This window comes from Fundulus heteroclitus, chromosome 22 (assembly GCF_011125445.2).
Source record: "Fundulus heteroclitus isolate FHET01 chromosome 22, MU-UCD_Fhet_4.1, whole genome shotgun sequence".
NCBI classification, from domain to species: Eukaryota; Metazoa; Chordata; class Actinopteri; order Cyprinodontiformes; family Fundulidae; genus Fundulus; species Fundulus heteroclitus.
The window spans coordinates 17,419,866-17,426,928 of NC_046382.1; positions in this window are offsets into that span (position 1 = coordinate 17,419,866).

Consider the following 7,063-nt stretch of genomic DNA (forward strand, 5'->3'; position numbering starts at 1 on the left):
TCCCTAAAAAAATCCTGATGCTGCCTTGCAGAAGTATTTATGCATCTTGATCTTTTTCAATACAACAAACAGTTGCACTGGATTTCATTGTTGGCCCATAAAATTCAAATAAAACACATTGAGGCTTTTGTGTCACAGAGAATGGGAAACCTGAAGGGATCTACAGGCTTTTGCGGTACTTTAATTCATAAAAAGGGTCCTTTTTCCTTTAATTTTCTATCAGGGCCCACTGGAGGAGCTTCTGGCCTTTCTTGAAACCTTTTGGCCAACTTGGAAAACATTATGCAAGGTGGAAAACAGCTAGTCACCCTGAGCACACCGTCCCAACAGTGGAGCCTTGTCGTAGCAGCATCATGCTGTTGGGAGGCGTCCCTTTAGCTGGGACAGGAAAACCGGTCAAGGGGAACCGAAAGAGGGTTGGAGTCCAATCGTCCGAGCCGACCAGATTTTTACCAGAGCCTACAAGGACATCAACTAGTAACACACAGTCAGAGCTACAATGGATGGGTTAGAAAAGCCCAGTCAAAGTCCAAAATCAAGTCCAACTCAGAGTTTGCCAAAACGTAAAAACTGGTATTCTCAGACACTTTCCATCAGTATGACAGATTATCTACTTTACAAATTTAATTCTTTGGATGTGTAAAGCTGGTAGACATCCCCCAAAAAACATTTTGCAGCCAATGTTGGTCCAAAAAAGGATGCTGACTCTAAGGGACTGAATAAAAATACACAACATACTTTTTGAATTTTCTTTTTCCGTCACTTTGTGCAATGTATCATACAAAATACCAACAAAATACACTGGAAATACATTAGAGTCACCTTGGGAGCTCAATGGGACGGATTGTGAAATAATTTTGTCTAAGTGCTGTGAATACTTTTGCAGTGAACTGTGTGTAAGAGTTCCCTTTTTAATTCTCGAGTGTATGGCGCTCCATTGCATCAAGCTACTCAGCAGCCTAGTTAAAATGATGAAAAACACTCTATTTATGCGGTTCTCCTAATTTAAAGCCGCCAAGAGGCAAAGGACATGAAAAATTTGTAAAGCACCACTTTTCCTGACATTTACCGTCTTATTTTGAGAACCGCCTGGAAAACAGTCCTGTCGAGGGTGCTCAACACAATTTTTCCATTTGGTCGTCTCATTAAAACAGCAGGAGATAATGACAGGAGGCGGTCGGTGTTTATCTGAACGCAGCACATGACCTGCGTGTTTTCTTCTTAACCAAGAATGGAAATACTGATGGAAAGTCATTCTTTCTGAGGCAGGACACGGATGCTGCTGCTGCATGCCCGGACCTGATTGCTTTCTGCAGTTTGGGAGGAAATGTTTTGCCTTTTAGCGTTTGTCACTTTGACACTTTCTGTTTACTCTCATCCCAGCACGGTACTTTTAATCTGCCTGTTCAGAATGAAGCGACGAGGGAACGACGTCCGGCTCTGCCGCCCCGGTGCATAATTGAAGCAGATGAGAGGGCCGGATTGTAAACATAAATTTAGCCGGGAGCAGCTTTAAGACCCTGCGGTGGTCGCATCGCAGAGGGCAGACGACGCTGTAACATTTTATAGGGTTATCTAATGCTGCACTTTAACCTACTTACCCATTTTATTTCATAAAAAACAATCGACACGACCCAGACAAGCAAGCTACCGGCACTGCTTGTCCTCCAGTGTGCTTGGAATATAAATAGTTTATGAGTGTGTTCTTTGCTGCTTTCACTGTATTATTACAGGGATGAGAGGGGAGGAGGTGTGAAGAGACAGAAAATACAGTGTAACATTGACCAAAAACTCGCCGTCTCGTAATAGCACTCTGTAGTGTAGCATCAGTCCTTTAGTTGTTGATTTATTTGATTTTTCTTCCTGCTTAGCTAAAACAGATGTTGATACAAGGGTTTCTCTGAAGATGCACTGAGACAATGGGGGCTGGCAGTAATTCGAATGTGTGGAAAAGCCTCCATTTGGCTGTGTTTTAAACAATTAAAGTTTGCCTTTGTCTAAATTATTAGGCCACGTCTGTGTAATTAGCAATTTTTACTGATATTTCGAGAGACCTTTCAATATGTCAGAGGTAAACCCACTCTGCCTTGTTAGAAAGTCAAGGGGAAAATGCCCCTTTTCTGATTAAAGGACTGCAAAAGCCTTTAAATCCCTTCAGGTTTTCCATATTCTGTCATGCTACAACCAAAAGGTTCAACGTGTTTTAATAGGATTTTATGGACCATCACCAAGTAGTGCACCATTCTGAGGTGAAATCAAAACGAGACGGTTTTTAAAATAGTTCAGAAACAAAAATGCTGAGAACATGTAAAGTTTACTCAGGACCACTAAATACTTGTATTGTATACTGTATTTTACGTCACAACCAGCTTTGGACATTAAGCAACATTTTTGCCCATTTTTCTACTCAAGCTAAATTAGACTGAACAGCCAGCATCCGTGAACATTAGTTTTCAACTCTTTCCTCAGACTTTGTATTGGATTTAGGTTTGGACTTTGAGCTAAACTCAGACATATACACAAATGGACTCTGTACCACATTCATATATTACACGGTTCTAATAATAATACTCTCCTGGATACCGTGAATAGCACACTGTCTATTTCCCATGCATTGTTTACATTGTTACATTGTTTTACATTTCAATTGTTTACATAAATTGCTGCTGCATCTTTACCCTGAAAATTAGTGCAATTTACTGTAATTTTTCAAGCTGTATGCAAACGAAATTTCGTTCTGTACGCACTTTGTGCATACAAAATGACAAATAAAGCTATCTATCTATCTATCTATCTATCTATCTATCTATCTATCTATCTATCTATCCATCTATCTATCTTACATTATACCTTTGGGCTTATGTTTAAGGACCTGTCGGATGTGGAACCTCCATTCCAGTCTCAAATCTGCTTTTCTGCGTGCGCTGGATGAAGGCACCCCCACAGCATGACGCTGCCATCACTCTGTTCCAGTGATGTGTGGTGGTAGTTTTCTGCCACATATTGTATTTTTTGCATTAATTCTAATCAATGCTGAAACCGGTTAATACTGGACCTTTTCGTACGATCTCACATCTGAAAGTCTCTGTTTAGAAAAAAAAAAAACCCTTTGTTGGCTTTGAAATAGATTTTCACTGATAATTACTTAATCTAAAGCAAATGACTGCTGAAAGCTAAACCTGAGAAAGAAGAGCAAGATGAGACTTTTTCTTTCTCTTTATTTTGAAAGTCTTCCATAATTATGTATCATTCAAACATAATTAGCCGCGCTCATTTTGCTAAAAGTCACTGTGATTATTGTGCTTCTATAATGAATACTGTGAGACACGGCGTGCATCGGTTCAATGTCTTCCTTATGGATCCTGGCATATTACTGTTTAGGTATTGTTTGCTTCTTGTATAGTGGTGGTCTCCAGCCTTACTGAACTGAAACATAACTGCTGTGTGAGCTTCCATCTTAATTAGATGCTTTTCTATCACCCACACACCATACGCCAAAAAAGTCGGACGTGGGAGGATGTTTGCTTGTTTTGAATATCTAAGGCCATCCTTATTTTCTGATCATTGTTGTGGTGGGGGGGTTTGCAATTTGAGCAGCGAAGTATTTCAGTATTTTATCCACCAGAAATCCTGTGCAAATGCATAGTTTTCAGATAATATATCATGCATTGGTCTAGGTAAAATTCAAAGAGCTCTGCAACCATGACAAGGACTATTATGAACTATTATTTTGCATAATGTGTCTACTATTTCTGGTGAAGCTGCTGTTGTTCTGCTGCTCTCTGCTGGTGGTAGGCAACCACTACAGATGAGCGGAAAGGCATTGAGTCTTGCAGCTGCAAAATGAATCTGCACTGACACAGAGGTCATTAATTTTCTGTGCTGATAGCTTCCTCTTGTCTCTTTTTCAGCTTTGCTGCAGTTACGCTGCGGCAGAGGCGGGCAGATGGGTTAAGTGTGGGGTGCACTCATAGCTTCACTCATAACTCGGTTACATTTGATGAGGGAGTACGCTGTGCCGCATGATTCACATCGTTTTCATACCCATCCGAGCTTTCTGTGACGCTTGGTTTTCTGTGGGAAAAGGATCTGCGATCTTGGGAGAGACCAGTCTCATCAGAAAAGAAATGCTCCGTAAGAAGATAACGAAGATTCTTTTCTAAAGCTTTATTTTAAGAGAATAAGTAGACACAACTCTTGAATGTACAGAACAGTACTAAGTACTAAACCAGACCAACAGGTGAAACTCATATTTATTTGCAAATTATACAATTCAGTCTAAATTAAGCGCAGCTTGATTCCTTTGATGGACCTTCTGATCATTTTCTGCACTGACCGTGTTAATGACCAGAATAGCTGCTCCTGTCATTACTGAGAGAGCCTTGTTAGCTATATAAAGGCTCAGTTAGTTAGTTAGTTAGTTAGTTAGTAGAACTAACAACCTAGATAGAACCTGTGTCCCTAAATGATGTAAAGAATTTTTTTATTCAAAGACGGTTTCCTCCTTGTCAAGTGATTAGGAAACAGTTTTTTTTTTTTTAAATTACCTTACTCTTTTTTCCCTCTTAGTTGAATTAATCTCTAGGTAACTGTTGCAGGTAATTGGTTTCTTAAGCAAGCATAGCTCTGGAGGTTCATGTTTTCACTTCAGTTAATGTTTGTATTTTAAAAGTATAAAGTATCCCTTCACGTTTTATCAGTTTACACCCGCAAACCACTGTGTATCATTTTGGAATTTGATGTGATAGATTGCAAACTAGTTTATAGTTTTGAAGTGAAAGCAGAATGAAGCTTGTTTATATTTCACTAACAAAATTTGAAAAGTGTGGTGTGCGCTTGTTTCCAGTCCCGTTTAGTCTGAATCCTCTAAACAAAATCCAACCCAGCCTTTCTCCTTTAGATGTAGCATTCAGTTCAATTCAGTTCAATTTTATTTATACAGCGCCAATTCACAACATGTCATCTCAAGGCACTTTCAAAGACAAATTCAATCAAATCATACAGACAAATTGGTTACAAACTTTTATATCTAAGGAAATCCAGCAAATTGTATCAAGTTTTGACTAGCAGAATTCTCTCTTATTGAAAGATCGTAGAACCAGAGTGAAGAATCGTCTGCATTGTCCGTGGCTTTGCAGCAATCCCGCATACTGAACATGCATGAAGTGACAGTGGAGAGAAAAACTCCCCTTTAACAGAGAGGAAATCTCCAGCAGAACCAGGCTCAGTGTGAATGGCCATCTGCCTCGGCCAACTGGATGTTAGAGAAGACAGAGCAGAGGCACAAAAAAGCACAAAAGTACACATTGATCCAGGAATCCTTTAAATTCTTGATTTAACAAGAATCCAATGAAGGGAAGCTAAAACAGGAGAAATATGATCACTCATGTTAATTTTCTCATCTCATCCAGATTAAGTGATCGATTAGGACGTTTATTTTTAAGGACTCTGGTTCAAAGATGACAACTTCGGTCTTATCAGAATTTAAGAACAGAATATTTAAAGTCATCCAGGTTTTGATGTCATCAAGACATGCGTGTAGTCACAATAATTGATTGGAGGCATTCGTAGATTATCATTAATATGGCTGGTTCATGAAGGCCTCAGTTGTTTGTTAGAGAGGAATAGCGAAGAACCGTGAAAAGATAGAAAACTGAGCAGACATTTAAAAAAATGTGGAAAAGGTTTAAAGCATGTTTAGGTTGTGGAAGAAGGTGTCCTGCACGGATGTGACTCAGGCTTAGATGAAAATCGCTTTGCTATGTGTAGCCATTCCTAAAAGAAACATGGTGGTGGCCACATCAAAGTATTGGGTTGCTTTTCATTAGCAGAGACATGAAAGATGGTCAGAGATTGGAAGAAGTTGGAGCTAAATACAGAGTAATCCTGGAAGAGAACAAGAAGCTACAAAACACTACAAATATATGTATATATATATATATAAGTATATATATATGTTTATATATATATAGACCACTATGAATGTAAATAAGACATCATATGCCCATTCCTATTTCTTTTTTGTATTTTTTTGTATTCTTTTTTGATCCATTGTATATATGAAGATTCACTGTATAAAACTGAATGCACCTTCCCTACTCTGCACCTTCTTGTATGAGCCGATGTGACGAGTGAATTTCTCCATTGTGAGATCAATAAAGACTATCTTATTTTATCTTATCTTAACTGGGATGGAAGTCACAGTCCAGAGTTAAATCTGAGGTGAGACTAAAAAAATTATGATTGCAGACACACTTCATGCTATCTGACAGAAGATCTTGATTTAAAGAGGAAAGGAAACAAATGTCAGTATTAAAAATTGGTAGAGAGGCCCATTGATTTGCAGCTGTAATCTTGTTTTTTCTTTTTAAAAACGTATAGTTATTGTAAAAAGTTGGTTGAATAAAGGGTTGAGTTTGAATTCAGTGTCCAAAAAGATTTGCAGCTGTAAATTGGAGAGAAAAATGTTAAAACTCTGACTCAGGAAGGCTTAATTAAGACAAATGCCACCCCAGGATTCTATTAGTAAAAACTATATATACCACGTCATTTTTGTTCCCTTCACAACCATATTCTGCATTGTGTCGGCCTGTCAAGTGAAAATAAAAATACATTCAAGTTTTGAGATTTTAACATGACAAAACGGGATAAAGTTTAAGCGTATGTCACATTTGGAGCTGTAAAGATGAACCCTTACCATGTGAAGTGTTTTGTATAAGTGTGTTCATGTCTGTTTCAGGCAGACTATAGGCCGTACTACTAAGTTATTCTGCCATGCAAATCCATTTTGTGTTGTTATGCGTGCTTCTGTAAACTGAATCCACTGTTTTGCATTATTTGCATAAGGTTCAGACCACGCTGGGTGACAAAATCCCGATTATCAACATACGCCACGTGACAGGACCTAGCATCCATGCTTATGGAGGGGGGGGGGGGCGAGCTCTTCCCGCCAACAGCGAGACCAACAAGCAAACTTGTGTTTTGACCTCGTGACTTCCACCTTGGAGTGTCGTCGCGTGTCATTGGACGACAGGTTGCGTCCACGCCCACAACGCCTCGTGCG